The sequence below is a fragment of the Rattus rattus genome, chromosome 14 (genome assembly GCF_011064425.1).
Source record: "Rattus rattus isolate New Zealand chromosome 14, Rrattus_CSIRO_v1, whole genome shotgun sequence".
Taxonomy (NCBI): Eukaryota; Metazoa; Chordata; class Mammalia; order Rodentia; family Muridae; genus Rattus; species Rattus rattus.
The window spans coordinates 22,829,994-22,848,696 of record NC_046167.1 but is presented as its reverse complement, the minus strand read 5'-3'; the positions used below and the strand labels follow the sequence as shown (position 1 = coordinate 22,848,696).

At 40.8% G+C, this 18,703-nt stretch overlaps 1 pseudogene; it reads right to left on the bottom strand.

Annotated features, from left to right (window-relative positions):
- Positions 1-9,472: 9,472 nt before the first annotated feature.
- Positions 9,473-10,019, bottom strand: LOC116883958 (annotated as a pseudogene).
- Between the last annotated feature and the right edge of the window lie 8,684 nt (positions 10,020-18,703).

Sequence of the window (18,703 nt, the reverse complement as noted above, 5' to 3'; positions counted from 1 at the left end):
TGTGGCAGAGGATTACAGGATTCTCCCAGAATTCTCTTGCTGCTCTCACTGTCTTTGATTAGTGTCTTAGTTACTGTTCTATCGCTGTGAGAGACGCCATGACCTGGGAAACTCTTATAAAGAAAAAACTTTTAATTGAGGCTTGCTTATAGTTTCAAAGGTCTGGTCCATTGTCATCATGGTGAAAAGCAAGGCAGCAAGAACCAGACAGGAGTTGGAGGAATAGCTGAGTCCTACATCTGGATCCACAGGCATCAGGAAGAGGGACACACTGGGCCTGATTGGGGCTTTTGAAACCCTAAAACTCACACACGGTAACACACTTCCTCCAACAAGGCCACACCCTCTACTCTGTCCCTATTTCCCTCTCTGAGGATCAAACATTGAACTTTATGTGACTATGAAGGCCATTCTTATTCAAACCACTACAATTACCATACTCTGAGGGTCACCTCCTCATTGTTCTGGGTTGTAGCCTCCTGAAGAGTAGAGTGAATGTCAGGTGATTTGGGAAAGGTGCCCGTGGCGTTGCTCTAGACCTGCCTCTTTCTGTAGGAACATTTTCTTCTGAAAAGATAATTTGTAGGACATCCATTAATCTGAATGTAATTAGCAAAGGGCTTTCTCTCAGATAAGAGCTTTGGGGCCACTTTGATGAGCTTTTTCTTTTTTATTTCATTCTTTTAAAGACAATAGTTTTACAAGCTCAACAACTAAACTTAAAGAAAAATTCAGTGTTTTCTTTGGGCTGTCTGCCTTACTATGAGGGTATAAATCCTTGAGAGTTAGGCTGGCTGTACCATACTTTGCAGTTCCTCTATTTCTCAGTATTGTAGAAGACTTTTTTCTTACCCAAAGAAATATATTCTTTTAATGTGTCTGAGCCAAGGCATTTTAATGAGAGATTTAAGGTGCTTGCTTTAGTTTGTGATAAATGATTAAACTAACAAGATCAAAAATAAGACTTGTAGGCCAGGTGTGGTGGTGCACGCCTTTAATCCAGCGCTTGGAAGGTAGAGTCAGGTGGATCTCTGTGAGTTCGAGGCCAAGCCTGGTCTACAAAGCAAGTCCAGGACAGCCAGGGCTTGTTACACAGAGAATAAACAGAAAAAGACAGAAAAAACAAAAGAAAAAAAAAAGAGACTAAGACTTGTGATATAGTTGTTATAAGACATTGACAAAGGAGCAACAACAACAAAAAGAAAAATCCATTGCTGGGCTGATGACTTCATGTACTTTACCTGCTGAGGCCCTGACTGACCTTGAGTGGCTCACTTCCTGAAGGTTTCTGGTGGAAACATGTCAGACCACAGAATATCTTTGATATTTGTTTATTTGCTTGGTTTTTGAGACAAGTGTAGTTGTGGCCTGCAACTCACTTTGTAGACAGTACATCGAATCTCTGATCTTCCTGTGTCTGCTTCCTGGGTTCTGATATTACAGGGGAAGTTTCCATACTCAGTTCATATGGTGTTGGAGTTCAAACCTAAAGCTTCGTCAATACTAGGCTCTACTACCAATACTCTACCACCTGGGCTGTGGCTTTAGGCCTCCCTTTTAACAACAACAACAACAACAACAACAACAACAACAACAACAACAACAAGCCCACAGCCCAGACTGTCTTTGAATTCCCTGTGATGTGGAAGGTGACTTTGAACTCATGATTATCCTATCTCTGTCTTTTAAGTGTTAAGATTCCAGGACTGTGTCCCTGTGTTTGGTTTGTTTTTGTTTTAAAAGTTATTTGCTTCTAATTGTCACTAGAGTACCTTGCTCACCAGTAGATCTGGAGGTACAATTTGAGACACTGCTGGACAGACATTATGGCTCTTCAGTTGTGTCTTGGGTAGTGCCAGAGTAGCTTTAGGTACTGTGGTGTGCTTGGTGACACTGAAGGTCTGTGCACTCCATGGATGCCTTCCCCTGGGTTCCTCTACAGCTGTCTCTGTGGAGTGCCTGGAAGTGGAAGGAATCAGGAGAGGGTGTGGTATGGCTGCTTGGGATTTCTGAGAAGCCTTTTATTTCAGTGGAGAGCCTGGTGTGAACACTTTTTCCCCCCTCCGCAGGTTAAATAATTGTTTAATGAAGTTTGTCTCTTTACTTGGATTGGGGCAGTTCTTGTTTAAATGCTATCTTTGTCTTTTAGGCCCAGAACTGTTAATTCGCTAGTGAGTAGAGGTACCGATGCAGAAGTCTCAAATGTTTGATAATACTGATCTTTTGAACATTTCTCTAAACATTGCAGCTCATATTATATACTTGAGAGAATCCATTTTCTCAGGTCTCTCTCTTCCCTCTTCTTTTTCTCTCTTTGCACAGATATTAGGCTCTTCCTCTTCCTCTTCCCCTTTATCTCTCTCTCCCCGTGGTGACTTCCCTGGCCTTGATCCCTGGGGCTGGTGAACTTGCCAGAGAGCAGTTTCCCAATAAACCTGTGTTTAATATAATCTAATCTGGCTTGAATTGGCTCATTTCATTGGTGGAGAAATTACTTATCAGTGCTAAAGCCAAATTTCCAACTCACCAATGGATCACATCCTAAGGAAGTGAAATTAAAACATCGTGGCAGTGAATTCTGTGTATTAAACTCATCCTGAGCAGGAGTAGTGTTCATCGTTTGTATTAGCAGAAAAACAATTTCCATAGCTTCAAAATATAATGACTGACTATGAGTGCACCTGAAAACGTTCTTCCTTCTACCACTGAGTTTTTATTGGTCTATAAATCCATCTCAAATGATTTACAGTGTGAAGATGAAGAATAGAGAGGGCCCTATGCTGGTGTGAAGGGAGAAGTTAACCTTTCCCCTTTTTGGCTCCACTTTGCCTGTTGTCAGCAGATACAGAGTGACAGAGGAATACAGTTAGCAAGAAGGACATATGTTAGGAAAAGTAACAACCATACAAAGAGCTTTCTGGCTTCCTTGGAGGTTTTCTATTTGACAATTTTGGATGCAGTCCTGAATATATGCCTTATTTTCAGGGCAGGCAATGAAGACACAACTTCCAGGATTCCAAGGCTCTGATGCCATGTGCTAAGCATTGATAGTTAGTGGAGCCTTATCTCCTATTTTATTAACAAGATCAGCACTGTCAAGAGAGATGCTCACAATTGTGTGGTGAGGAGAATCAGAGCACTTACGTAGTGGGCAGTAGTAGAGCAAGCATGCTTTTGCGTTAATACAAGGATAGAAAATATATACAAAGATGTAGGGGTGGGGTGTGTGTGTGTGCGCGCGCGCGCGCGCGTGTGTGTGTGTGTGTGTGTGTGTGTACACACTCTCTCTCAAGTGCCTTGTATGTGCATATGGAGGTTAGACCAGAACATCAGATGTTTCCTGTATTGCTTGCTGCTTTATTACCTTGTCTCTCACTGACTTGGAAGCTGGCTATTTCAGTTAGGCTGGCTTTAGAGCTTTCAGGAACTCCGCTCTGAAATCCGGCCATTAGAAGCATACTTAATACGCTTTAAAAAAAAAAACCAAAAAACCGTAGGTGCTGGGAACCAAACTCAGGTCCTCATCCATGCTCATGAAAAACCCACAGAGCCATACCCCCATCCTTCAGTTTTTTATGGGGTGATTACAAGTATGGGGGGCAGGTTGAGTGAATAGTCAAAGCTCTTAGTACTGTTTCCTTTTCTAAAACAAATTATTCAAGTTAAGATTGAGCCCACCTGCTCTGCGTCCCTCGCAAGGGCCATTATGGGCCACTCTGTCTCCACCTACAGCAGTGGTGGAAGAGAGTTGGGAGGGTCTGTGGCAGGCTTGAGGGTGACATACTTTATGTTCTGTTACTGGGTCCTCAGTCTCAGAGGGTTTGGGAACGTGGTCAGGCAGTTTATCAAGAGCATTTTGGCCCACAGTCAGCAGCAATCTTTGTACAGGGGAATGCATGTGCCAGTTTATTAAAGTTGATACTGCTTAAGCTTTTGAAAAATTATTATTTTGAAACAACATCTCACTCTGTCTGGTCTGAGTTTTCACTATGTAGCTCAGGCTGGGTTGAAGTCACAGTTTTCCTGCTTCAGCTTTCTAATGACTGGGATCCTAAGCATAAGCCATCATGTCCGGTGTTGCCTAGATGCTTTATTTTATTTTATTTTTCATTCTGTTAGCTATGCTGGATGTTCAAAAGAAGGGATAGCTAGCTCAGATTGTAATTTGATCGCATATTTCACCAATAGGTTATTTTTCCATGTAGCTTTCCTTTAAATGTTTCTTTCTAAGTTTCCTTTTGTGACACTGTCACTGCTGCTGATGAATAGATTTCCCAGGAGTGGGACCACAGCCCCTCTTTTCTGTCCATTTATCTACTTAGCCTGCTTCAGTAGGCTGTATCGGGGTTGGTACTTAGGAATCCCACAGATTTAGGATGAGGAAAAGCTTTAAGGTGTGAATTCATTTGGACAAATGTTCAAAGTAAACATTTTGATGCTTTCAAAGGGCTGGAGAGGTGGCTCAGTGGTTAAGAGCACTTACTGCTGCTTTTGGAGAATAACTAAGTTCAATTTTCCAGCACTCCCGTCGGGTGGCTCACAACTGCCTCAAACTCAGCTCCGAGGGCTCCAATACTCTATTCTGGCCTCCTGGGCATGACACACACACACACACACACACACACACACACACACACACACACACACACACTTCATATACACATATAGACACATGAAAAAATTTAAAACATAATTTTAGAAAAATGCTTTCAGAAGTATATAGTCTTCTGTATTTTACATGAAGTAATTATTAGAAATGTATTTTATTGAAGGATATTGGAACAAAATTAAAATTGTAGATGTTTTTGTTTGTTAGCCTTTGTTCCTAGGATAGCGTGTTGCTATGTAGCTCAGAGTAGCCTTGAGTTTACTGTGTAGCCCAGGCTAAAACTCAAGACAGTTCTCTTGCCTCAGCTTCCCAAGTGCTGGAGTTATATATTCCACACCTGGCTGTGAAGTGCTTTCTGCTTGTCTTTCATGTTAATACTACCATAAACTTGTAATTGCTGTACATCTGCTTTTCTGTTTTCTGCTCTTTTATCCTTTGGAGATGTATCTTTTCAAGCATTTGGTCATTCCACAATGTTTAGTGATATATCTTTCTGTTATAGATACTATGTTAGGAAATAAAAATCACTGTTGGTAAGGAATCCACCTTAGCTGAGAACTGAAAACCATCCATGATTCAAGACAGGAAATGACAATCATTATAGATACTTATGGGGGTTGTGGTCTTTAGTAGTTCAGGGAAAAGGTCACCAAGAGGCTCTAGTGGATGTACTAGGTGGTGTCTTTGATGGTGGGAGGAGTGGCAGGAGCCGGCCAGGACAAGAGGGAGCTACAGGGGACTTGGCTGGACTGTGGTAGAGATGAATGAGCTGTTCAAAGGCTGTAAGGGTAGTCAGGAGCTGAGACAGAAAAGAAGAGCTTCTATTGTTTTTTGAGGAAAGGAGCTGAGAGAGATAATGGATGATATTTGCAGAGGGCAGATAGCTATAAATCATAGAAAGAAGTGTTGGGACTAAAGCTGTATTCCTTCAGATCCGTTCCTGAGCACATCTCTAACTTCCCCATATACCCAGGCATTTTAAGAGGACTTTTGCATAATATTATAGGTCTTTTATGAGTTGGTGCTGGGTCCTGTCTGCAGTTCACCAGGGCTTAAGGACATCTGGAGTCCATGTGTGACCTGGATAGGATCCTGGTTGCAAATTACAATAAACAACTCAAGCTAAATTATGCAGAAGAATTAATATGAAGTTGAAAGCTTAGTTCTAAGCATCTTGATGTAGAAGATGTCCAGCTCAGGGACCAGGAGGACTCAAAGCTGCCCCGTCTCTCTTTGTAGCCCCTGGTATAGGCTCTGCTTCTGAGGTTCAGCACTCTAAGGTATCTAGCTGGTAAGGTAGATGAAAGGTGCTACCTGCTTTCTCTTGGCTCTGAGCCCAAGTTGGTAGGAAAAAGACTGTTGATCAGTAGACCTCAGGAACAGTTCTTTCTAAGTCACCACCAACTGGGACGGTGGAGAATAGAAAGGGCACAAGGCAGAAGTGGCTACAGGGGCCCTTATTTCTCTTATAAGATAATGACAATGGCCTTGCCATACACAAAGACATCTATCAGCGATGTGATGTGTCACTTGTGTTGGTCTAGCCACTTATAGTTACTATAGAATTAGGATAGTCCATAGACTTGAACATTGTAGTTACCTGAATTTGAAAACATAGCATGATGCTGTTGTCACTACATGCTGACTATGACAAAATGCATTCTCAAGGTGACTGCCTCTAACAAAGGGACAGGAAAGGAAATCACCCTCTGTGTTGGAGCTCTCCAGTGTGTGACAGTTTGTCCTCTCTCCTGAGTATGGAGATGTCATCATTCCCAACAACAGGACTACAGATGGGGTGCTAGGAGACACTTCCTTCTGGAATTTTATTGCTAGTATCTCTCAGATACAGAAGACTCAAAGTTACTTCTCAGGGAGCATAAATCCTATTAGAATAGCTTAAATGGACACAGGGTTTGGGCAACAAATACTACCTAAATTTCCTGTTCTGCTTAATGTGTTTATAATGTACTGCAAAGCAATGGTACACTTAGATGTGAGCAATGACTGAGCCCAAGCTTGTTGGGTGCCAGAAAGGGCATTGTTCTTTTATTTCAGCTAAAGTTAGAATGCAGTTCTTCCTTTCCCTAAAATACACAGAGAATTGCTGGCAAGTCATTTGGGATTTGAGGGTTATACTAAAAGTAATTTTATTTTGCAGGGAGCATGCTGAACGTGGCATTTGGGTTAATTATTTTTGAGAATTATAAAATATATATGTACAATATTCTGACTCTGCTTCCCTTTAATCCATAGCATTTTCTATAATATTGTAAAACTTTCAGTCTTAGTCTTTTTGGAAAATGTGAGAAAAGGAAAAGTTGGGTTGGAGAGATGGCTCAGCAGTTGAGAGCAATGGCTGGTCTTCCAGAGGCCCTGAGTTTTTAGTTTGTGGGCCCATATGGCAGCTCACAGTATATGATACGCTCTTGTTGTCTGCAGGCATACATGCAGACAGGAGCATCTTATTCATAAAAACTAAATGTTAACAGGAAGGAAGGAAGGAAGGAAGGAAGGAAGGAAGGAAGGAAGGAAGGAAGGAAAGGAAAAGTTGTTTTACTTTCAGGTGATTGCATTATTTTATATTTATTTAATTTTTACTATTTCCAACAAAAAAGTATTAGAATTTATCTGAAATTTAATAAAAATAAAGCTAACTCTGAAATGGGTTACCATAATTTACAACTATTACCATCAGTGTTGTCTGAATTGCATGTCTATTCTCTCAGTCCTTAAATTAATGAGCAATGCTGCCACTCATTTCTGTGCTTGTCTTCAAAAAGAAGAAGTATTTTCAGACTCGTTAATAGTTTTTATCGTCAGGATTGGGATGTAGTTGTAGCAGTGGAAATGCTTAGTTGAATGGATAAAGCTTGGGGGTTAAAAAAAAGGGGTGTCCACTTTCTTTCTATTGTGCATATAGCACAAGCCTCTTTGAGAATTACAAATATAATTACCTTGATCTTGGATTTAAATGTAATTTGACTGTTTAACAAAAGCTATAATTCTATAAAACTGTGCTGTTACATTTTGCTTTTCTTTTTTAAATTGCTTTGTTTAACATGATAAATTAATGCATATTAATGTGTTCTAATATGTTTTTCAGTTGCTTTAACACAATAATTTAGTGCAAATTAATATGTATTCTAACCAAGTATTAGAAAATTAATTTTTCAGCAAAGTCAAGATGAAATTTTGTAAATTGTTTTTAATGACAAGGATAGTTTTTTTTCCCTTTTCTTTTTAGAACATCCATCAATGCATATATGTGGCTCTATGATGTCCCTGTTCAGTGCATGCCCTGCTACTCCTGGCAGGCTAGGGGTAGGAGGTATGTTGTACTTGGCTGTTATTACTGTCACATGCCTTAGGTCATGTGGAAGGTGGAGGGGTTTGCTATTGAAGTGGAAGAGATATGGAGTGGAATGCTGCACATTGCTGGGTGGAAGGGAGGCTGGTAGTAGTGTATCACAGACGTGTCAAGTGGTCTGCATGTCAGCGTGACTTGGAGCAGGGTGCTATGGCCAGCGAGACCTGGGGGAAGGGACACTTGGGGTCCTAGTAGAGCTGCTGCCTTGATATGACTTCTGCTGGGTTCTGGGGTTGACAGTGGCAGGTAGGAATGGAAGCTCACTTCTCCAAGTGTCTATGCCAGGATTTGCTGATAGTCCTGCAGTCTGTCCTTCAGCTTGCAGACTGTGTACCCACTGGAATAGTCTCAGAGCAAAACAAATGATATTTACATGTTCACACATCACCTTCTGGAAAAGTATTTAGTTTTTACAAGTGTTAAGACCATCATGAGGTAAACATTCTGAACTCTGAGCATTTTCTTCTCCTGGTTTTTTCTTAACTGTATTTATTATTCTCTTGTGTGTGAATAATGTGTTTATGAATCCAGGCACGCACATGCCATGGCATAGATGTGGAGTTTAGAGAACTTTTGGGTCTTGCTTCTCTTTTCCCAGGATGGGTTCTAGGACTCAAACTCAAGTGGTTGGGTTTGCACAGCCTTTACCTATTGAGCCATCTCGTGGTTCCTTTGCCATTGTTCGTTGTCGTTGTTGTTTGTTAGTTTGTTTTTAAACTATATTTGTGGGGGGCAGGGGAAATTATATTTGTATTTTTCCATATGGGATTTTCTTTTCTTTTTTAATTTCAGGGTTATTCTTTATTTGTGGTGCTGGGGCTCATGCCCAGGGCCTTGTATTTGCTAGGTTAGATTTCCACATCTATGCTGTGTACCCCAAGGTGCTGGACTAGAAAGATAATATATTATTTCTTTTGAATCTTGATTGTAAAAGGACTCAAAGCTACACTGAAAATATCTACCCTGATGTAGAAATTAACTATGTACATATAAAAATCATATAAGGAATCTAAATTGGAGGCTTTAATGAACCAAGAAAAATACTGTACATGAGTGCAATACAGCTTGGCTGTGAGCATACCATTAAGGTAACTTAGTTTGAAGAAAGAGAAACAACACCCACTTCTCCACCCAAAGATCAGTGAGGAAGGAAAATAACATCTGGTTAGTTGTGTTGGGTATAACTGCCCTCTTCTAGAGGGCATAGCTTCAAACATCCAACAGAAGGACCTTCTGGGAGATGAAGATTGGCAATGCATGAATGCACATATACCCAGGGCTCCCATACTTCTAAGTCTTGGAGGTCACTTACTCACATTTTTGTGGCTTCCATGCAAAAATCACTTTTACAGATGCTTTCATTTAAAAGATTCTGGTCCAACAATCTTACCAAAGAGAGCTAGTCTAGTCGCAAGTCCACATATAAAAGCAGAGAGGTGAGCAACTTTCCAGTCGGTTATCACACAGTGCAGTTCACACTTTGAGGAGCATTGCTATGCTGTTCCTTCCAAAAACCTCACATACTGTGCCCAGGCATCAAAATGATCAGCTGGCCGGTTGTATGATGTCCACACAGGTTCTCCAATAAACAGCTGCATGGCCTTCAAATAAGTCCAGCGTGAAGCGGTGATAGATGCCTGAGGGAAACGTGATCATGTCCCCCTTCTCCATGGAAGTCCGGACCCACTTGTCCCTAACATCGAAGTATCCGCTGCCCTCCAGGATGTAGCGGATCTCCTTACCTAGATGCAGATGTTCCTCAAAGAACATCTTGATCTTCTCATAATTGGAAAGTGTATCTTTGCATGTAATGATGATGTCTATCCATGAGTAGTTTCTCGTTTTTCCAGATCTGTACCAGTTCTGGATCATTCTAATACTTGTCAGCATCTTGCTTCCAATAGAGCATTCCTCCAAGCATACGCAGCTGCTCCAGGGTCACAGGGCGAGTTGTGCTGTGCGAGGTGGGGCCGTGGACTCATCCATATACCCGGCCTGCACCACGGTGGCGGCTTCCACGAACTGGCTTGAGATTTTCATATATACTTCATTTTAGTTGATTTCTCTGCCTTTGCTCCCTTTCTCCCATACCACATTTGACCCCTAGAATTCCCTCTTCCAGTTTGTTCTATTATCTTCCCCACCCCTCTTCTTTAAAGCTGCTGTTGCTTGTGCTACTGCCCCCACTCCTCCTCCCCATCGCCCCTCCTACTCCCTGCCCCCACCTCCTCCCTGCCTCTACCTCTTACCTCCTCCTCCTCTCTGCTCCCACCTCCTCCCCCTCCCCCTCTCCCATCCCCTTGCTCCTCCTCCTCCTCCAGTTGTCTCATGGGCTCTTTTTTAGTATATGACCCTGGTGGGTGGGGGTATGCTGTGATCCCATGCAGATTTTGAAGCCTTGTAGCCATTAGTGGTAGTAAGGCAAGGGGAACAAAGTCCAGGTAGAAGAACATAGTCAACTGCACTGTTTTTGCTGTTCATTTTTTATTATATAATTAAGATTCTAGGTTGAATATGTAATGAGAATATATGTTCACAGTGGGAAATTTAGACCTGCTGTTTCAAAATTAGTCATAATACCATCTAGTCATTAATATTTTTATAGAAATTTGTTTTTTATATACTTAAATGACAGATAGTGAATAACACAAATTTATAAATAAATTTTGGTTTGTCTTGGGAAATTAGGCAACAGAGCTGTGGTCCCAGGAGTTGAAGTACTACTCTTGTTGAGTCTATCTAAACTAACTCCAGTTTTATGGATTTGCTTTATTAGAGCTTATGAATGCTTTGGGGAGGATGTCCCTCCCATATGAGGGTAGAAAAGGTTATAGGCTTGGAAAGCCTTTTAGAGCTCAAGGAACACCCAGTAATATGTAACATTTCTAATGAACTGTTTTGTTTATTTGTTTTTGGTTCTTTTGTTTGTTTGTTTGTTGTTTCAAGACAGGGTTCCTGTGTAGCTCTGGCTGTCTTAGAACTTGCTCTGTAGACTAGGCTGGCCTCAAAGTCATAGAGATCCACCTGCCTCTGCTTCTCAAGTACTGGGATTAAAGGTGTGCACAACCACCAGTCTGGCCCATTTTTTCCCCTCTTTAAGTTTACAGAATGGAAGCCACTGGGTGGCTAGACATTACTTCCTATGTACCACTGATGCCTAATGCATATTTATTGAATGGAATGGACTTAATGAAAGATTAGATTTAGGTCAAATGTCTCTCAAGTTCTATTCTGTCTTTAAAATAATAATGCCCTTAAGTGAGGATGTAGATACTTTTGCATTCACCTTATATTGCGTGATGCAGAAATAACACTGTGTGGACTGGTGCAGCATTTTTTCCATTTGATTTAAAACAAAACTTTATTGTGTTCCGTGTGTCTGTACATGCATGTGTTTGCATGTGTATGTGGAAGCCAGAGGTTTCTTTCTTTATTGCTCTTAGTTTTTGAGACAAAGTCTGTGGATGTGCCTGTCTCTGCCTTCCCATCACTAACATCACTGATGCATGCCACCATGCCTGGCTTTTTATGTGGGTGCTGGGGATCTGATTTCAGATCCTCACGATTGTACAAGTACTTTACCAACTGAGTCTCCTCTAGCCCTTTAAAATAATTATACCGAAAACACAAAACAAAACTCCTTCCCTGGAGAAACTGCTCACTGATGTAGGGTGGAGTTCACAGACGTGTGCATTGTATTCTTTTCTCAAATTATCTTCTTAAGCATCAGCTACAGTTGACAACATGTAAGGAGGTAAAATGATTCTTATGTTGAAGACATGGGAACATGGGTGCCTGATGTGTGTGTGTGTGTGTGTACATCTATAGTGTGATGACCATAGACATGGCATGGTGTGTGTATGTGGTGTGTGTCTGACCATGCTGACCATGGTGTAGGTCCTTTGATACACTACTTTTCTGAATAGAATTAGTGAGCAAAAGGTCTAAGGTAAGAACAGTATTTGTAGATGGTTGGTTTCTTCTTTCTTTTCTTTTTTTGAGTTTAACTTGATATTGATACCCAGTGGCCATTGTGTTTGCACAGAAGATTGCACACTTGCTCTGAACTTCTGTGGTAGTGGTTCCAGCATTTTCATCAGCAGTTCCCTTGGGCAATCTACTAGAAGTTGGACACTCCTTCCTCTCCCACACCGGGTGATGTAGGACTTCCAGAAAGGAAGAGGGGAACAAAAACAAAAGTGTTTCTTCAAAATGGACTTGGTAAGACATGATTTTCTTATATAGAAAAGATTTCACACATTTCATATAGTCTAAATGGGAGCTCTCCATTAGATCTCCACCTTCAGAGTTCAGGGAGTCTCACAGAAGAGGAGGCAAAAGAATTTCAAGAGCCAGAAGGAATGGAGAACACCAGGGGGAAGAAGAGCCTCTGAATTAATAAGCAAGGTCCCTAGGAGCTTACAGAGACGGAAACAGCAAGCGCAGGGCCTACTTGGGTCTGCCTCAGGTCCTCTGCATATATATCCTAGCTGTTAGCTTGGTGTTTTTATGGGACCCCTGAGTGTGAGAATGAGTGGGTCTCTGACTCTTGTGTGCGCTCCTTTTCTCTTATTGAATTGCTGTGTCCAACTTTGATATGATAGTTTTTATTCATCTTACTATATTTTGTTTTGTTATGTTTGGTTGTTACTTTTTAGAAGCCTGTTCTTTTCTAATGAGAGACAGAAAGGGAATGGATCCAGAGGGGAGGCGAAGTGGGGAGAAACTGGGAGGAATAGAGGGAGGGGAAACTATAGTCAGGATATTATTATATGAGAAAAGAATTTATGTTCAATAAAAGGTAAAAAATGAAAAAATTAAGTTTTTTCATTAGTAGGATATTTTACAAAATATTGTTCTGTCCAACTTGCAGAAATGTACAAAAACATTGAATACTATCTAGTACACCCTATTGAATTGATTATCTGTATATTTTATTATCTTTAAGTGAATTAAAGAAATATCTGTAGAAAAGTGTTAATGTAATTAACCTTTCTGTCCCTAAGATATAGATAAATTTTATCAAAAAATAAATAAAATTATTAGGCCAATCCTAACTTTCTTGCTTTTCTTTTGTGATGGAGGGGACGATATGAAACCATTTATCTGTTTCAACACATGATCCCCCACTCCCATACCATATATTCTAACAGTAATATAGGCAGTGAGGATAGCTAGCAGTAGTTTTGACTGGCTAATAGGAAATCAAGTTAGCTGTTGAAATTGCTTTATCCATATTGACTGAAAAAAAAAAAAAAACCAGTTGATCTCACTCAGGGGTCCCATAAAAACACCAAGCTAACAGCTAGAATACATACGCAGAGGACCAGATGCAGACCCAAGTAGGCCATGCGCAAGAGGGAAGGGCTGTTATTGAGGTTATCTTTCTGAGGTGATCTGGTGGGAGGTAATGCCATCTTCATGGTAACTAATATTAAATAATGAGCAAAGACTCAGAAATACAGTGACAATAATGAGTGATAAGGAGCGATCCAGACTCAGAAGCAATGCCACACGAGTTTCTCTGCATCGTTTTGTAATCCAAATTCCCTGTGTGCCTCATTAGACTCTTTCCTTGCTTTGTTGTGTACTGAATGGTGTCTGAAGTGTAGAAAAAGGTTACTTCTGTCTTGGCCATGGTCACAGAGTAGCCTAGTTTACTCCTAGACTATAAAAAAAGAACACTAGTGGCTTACTCTGCAAATTGCCCTTAAAGGTGAATTCTCTGAAGTTATATAGAACAGTTGAAGTCATGTGATTTCCCAGTTATAACCTAGAAGACTGTGGTGTGACCTTGGACCTTTGAAGAGTTCTAATGAACTCTTTTTGAGCTATTAGCAGTAAGTAATTTGTTGTGTATGATCTTGGGCCTCTCCTTTTATTTTTCTTTTCTTTCTTCTCTCTCTCTCTCTCTCTCTCTCTCTCTCTCTCTCTCTCTCTCCCCCCCCCTTTCTTTTTGGAGAGGAAGAGCAGCAGAAGCCCATCTTTAACAAGGCTTAGGGTGCCAAAGGAAATATTTCACAGTAAGCCAGTTCCTTTGGGATTAACATATTCATAAATGTGTATTCATCTGCCCTGTATTTGTAAGCTCAGTTAACATGTTGGATGGGCATAATCTCCCTCTTGGGATCTAGGATTTTGCTGTGGTACATGGAGTCCTGGGACTATACATGTCCTGTTCTCCTGTACTGTTCCTTTTTCTTGAGGCCTGAAGAATGCTGGCTTCCACTGTGAACTTGTTTTTTTTTTTTTTTTTTTTCAGTGTATGGAGAGATTGTTTCATAGTCTTTCCAGGAGGAGTTGTGCTTTAGGGTGTCCTCTCCCAGTGCTGGTGGCCCAGTTATCTCTGGAGTGTTGTCCTCCACAGAGAACAGCTAGTTCCTGTAAAAGCCAGGCTATATTCTTTTTGCTAAACTTCAGTTTTTAACGCTTGGATACTTGTTGCTATTGTTCTTGCTTCTTAGTCAAAGCATTGGAGGGACACCAAAACTCTCCATAACCTTGATAGAAGGCCTTAAGGTACATTCACGTAGCTTATTAGCCTCCTTTCTTCCTGCTTTCTGGGTGCTCTGCCAGCTGTTGGAATGTGCAGGCAGCTGCTGTGCCCTAGTGGAGGCTAGCACCTGTTTGTGGCCTTGTGGAGGAAATACACACACCCAGGAACATGGGGAGTGGCTGAAGGAGTTGCAGGGCACCCTGGGGATGCCCAGGGTTAACAGGAGTAAAAGAAACACTTAAGCCATACAAGCCAGACAGAGGAAGACTTTTCTAGACTCATTTGGAAACTGACTGTTAACTATCCCAATGGGTAATGTTTTAAGTTTTTCTCTCTGATGCCCAAGATGAAGTATAATAATGCTGATGGTTTGTGGTGACTTGGTTTAATTGTCTACGTTGATCAGGGTCTTGGTTTAATCTATGCATTTCAAAGAGATACCAGACTTGTAATGTTCTATGAACTGTTTATGTAGCGGAAATGTTAGTTTTCATTAACAAAGTCAGATGCCCCCTGTTTGGGTTTTCTGATGCAGGAGGTTTAAATCTGTCCAAAACTTTTATACTGGCTTTTTATAAAAACTCTTCCTAGGCTATTCATCTTGAGATAAGGGTTAACGTCTTTGTTGTACCAACTGATCCCACTGTGTCATTTATATGCTGGGAATACATATATCTTAATGTATACACAATTAGTACTTAAAAAAAAATCAGCTCAGGGCAATGGCAGTTGTATCTTGGTTTCTTTGGTGATTACCGTGCTGAGCACTCAGTATTGTCTGGTTATCTGTTATCCGCCCTCCACTGGCTTGGTTTTGTGTCTTATGGTTTACCAGAGCAGCTTCTATAGCAGAGACTGAAGCCTGTGGGCTGGGCTTTCTAAACTGGGAAACAAGCATTTCAAATCTTTATAGCTTTAGCTGTGTTAGAGGACTTATTTATTTTATAACACAAGTTAGATAGGCAGATGTATTTTTAGGATCATGGGACCTGTATCATGGAAGCAGGTGATTGCCTAAACAAGTTAAATCAGCTCAGGGCAGAAAGTTCAGAATAAGAGTGAGTTTCATAGTTTATCTTTTGGAGACATTTTGAGAAGGGAGGCAAGGACTAGAGGTTTTCCCCATGTGAGCGTCTGGTGACTGTAGGTCTCTATCAAGGCCTTTTTTCTACACAGCTCAGGAATGGAATTGGAACTGGCAGGGTATGGAGGAATGTATTGGTGCACCCCTTTCTACTAGTCAAGGTGCATCTGGAATTTTAAATGCTAACCTTGGAGATCTCTATCTTTCTCACATTATTCATGAAGAAAATAAATGCTAGAAACACTCACATGTCTGTAAACCAGAAACAGAAATCCTACTATGTAAAATTTATCACCAAAATGGAGTCTAAGGAGAGGGAGGAGCCTGACCTGTACCATCCCTTTTCTTATTCCTCAGAACCAAATGTTGTCAAGTTTAAGGCTATTTAATCATGTTAGTGGCTTGCCTTTTTGATTTGGGAACTTAAATATTTAGTTGAAATTGTCATGTGTGGCTTAATTAGTAGTATAATTTTATTTTTTGTAAAAGCGTTTTGGTTTCCCATTGCTGCCAATGTAAAGAAACAGTGGTTTAGTGGGGATGTCAAATCAAATACAATGTCCTTAAATAGAACATGTTCTTTTCATACTCTTAAAAATTCATGTATTCATCAAACATGTATTGAGAGCTTGCCATCTTGGTTGCCTAGTCACTGTTCATATATATTTTTAAAGAGTTCCTGTCATCCAGAGCTGGAATAAGCATGCACTTAGAACTTAGCTTAAAGGTGGTTAAGGAAGATGCTTTTCCACAGCAATTCTGTTTTTGTTTCTATTAGAAACATTTTCTCAGACTCAGCACTCAGCTGCTGCCCAGCCCACTTTACCTGAGGCTCTCCTTTCTTCCGATTGACTGGGGCCATGCTCATACATATCTGGACAGAAGAGGGACAGAGAGAGTAAGCAGATGTTAGCCTGAGTAGAGAAGATCTGAGCATTCATTTAGTTACTCTCAGCATCTTAATGTGTTTGGAAATTTGTATAATAAAATGGGGAGAATAAAGGTAAATTTTGAAATTAAAAATGAAGTTAATCTTAAACTGTACTTTTGTGGATTAAGACAAAGTTTGTTGCTCTGTCATGACCATGACAAACACTGGCAGAGTCTAACTAAAGGAAGAAAACGTATTTCACTCATGGTTTGAAAGAATAGCCCATCATGGCAGGAGAGTCACAGCAGCAGGGAGGGCCTGATGTGATTGGTCCCATTGTGCCTGCAGTTGCGAAGCGGAGAGATGAACGCTGGTATTCAACTCCTTCTGTCCTCCTTTTTGCTTTCTCTTCAGTCTGAGACCCTAGTCCAGATGGTGTCGTCCATATTTGGGTGGGTCCTCCTTTCTTAAACCTCTTTAGAAACATCCTAAGATACACCTAGAAATATGTTTCTATGGTGACTCCTAATCCAGTCAAGTCGATAAGATGAACTGTGACAGACTGGACAATTGAAGCATGCATGACACTCATTCTGGGATTTCTTTCTCTTGGGTTCGCCATGTGGCCTATTTGTAAGATAAAGTTATTCTATATAGAGTCAAGAGCTTAGATGATATCCCAAAATACCCAGTTTGACTTGCCTTAAAAATGGTAGAAATGATTGGTTGGAGAAACACCTTGTAAGATTTCATGATAAGCACTGCTTGAGTTAAGTTTTATGACTGTTGCTTTTACAGGCAGTCATTATTAAAGGTTTGTTAGTCAGACTCGATGGTTATCTATGCCAGATCTAGTTTACTGTTACCATTCCTCTGTGCTAGAGATAACTTCTTGCTTGTTCCTCTTCCTACATTCCAGTGGTTCATCAGAGCTGGGTTAGTCAGGCCCTTCCATCTACAGGTGGATGCTAGAAAGCCCCACGGTCATTTCCTGTCCTTCTATGTCCCTTGCAGCTGTGGGGATGCCACCTAATGGTGCCTACTTAGGCAGTTCTTCAGCAGCGGGCTTTTCTTTAGAATTGATTTGTTATCTCTGTTGGCTGCTACAGAGCTTGTTAATAAAAGGTTTCATGTTGTTGGGGAAGACCAGAGCTTCCCTTTACTCAGGGTCAGGGAAAGAACAGAGATGGGGCATCAGCAGGTTGCTGAACACAAGCCAGGCCTGTGAGTCATAACCCTTGGGATCAGTTTGGGTCACGTGTAATACTTGGTTCACGTAGGCAGTTTGAAAGCTCCTCGTGGGATCCCAATGCACAGAAGAAATTAAGAAGCCCTCTGTACACAAGTTTGTGCTTGAGATTCAAACTGCCATTTTTCAGATATTATTTTTGATCCATCACCAGTATCAAGATACATGCACCTTTGTTTAATTTTTAAACTGGCTGGATGATATTTATTTATTGTTTATTTATTTGTTTTTAGTAATTTTGGAGCAACAGGCTGGTGGAAATGGGTAATAAGGAAATAAGTAACAGCATCTGTCCAGTGACTTGTCCTATTCCACAGGTGCCTGTCTTAGGAGCAATTAGTTAAATGCCTTTAATAGATAAGTACACATCCCTTCAAAGGCACCATGTGAAAGATGAAATGGTCAGTGATGGGCCAAATGCCAGTTTCCTTCCCTGTTGCTTCCTCTCACCAAGCTGTGTGTAGTAAACAGTCTCTCTGGTTTCTGAGAGAGCTTTGGAAAAGTTCACCTAAGACCTAACCTGCCACTGGTGGCATAGATCTCAGTAATGCAGCTCAACAATGAGAGAAAACAGGGTTTAACCAGTCAGCCACTCATAAGAGCTCTGATGCTGAGTATATGCCCCTGTGTAGACTAGTAGAGAAAGAAAGGTCGCTGTACTATTGCACTTTTGGGGAATATTTCTTTTTTCTTTTTTCTTCCTCTCTCTGATTAGACCCTTTAGCACAGAGAGTGATTCAGGTTTTATTTTTAAAGGGGTACAAAGAACAACAAAGTAATTGATGTGCTGGAACTTTGAAGCAAGTACCAAAGAATGGAAATACCATGGAAAGCCAAGATGTTTCTAGCTTATCATTATTTTGTTAAGTGTTTCTCAGAGATGACATAATTTATAAAGTAGCTCTCCATTGAAATAGGATTTCTCACCTGTCCCCTTTAGTCATGTCCCTGCTGAATTTTGAATTCATCTGTAGAGGTGGAGTGCTAGTCAGGTAGAGTGGCCCAGGGAGAGGCAGGCCACTGA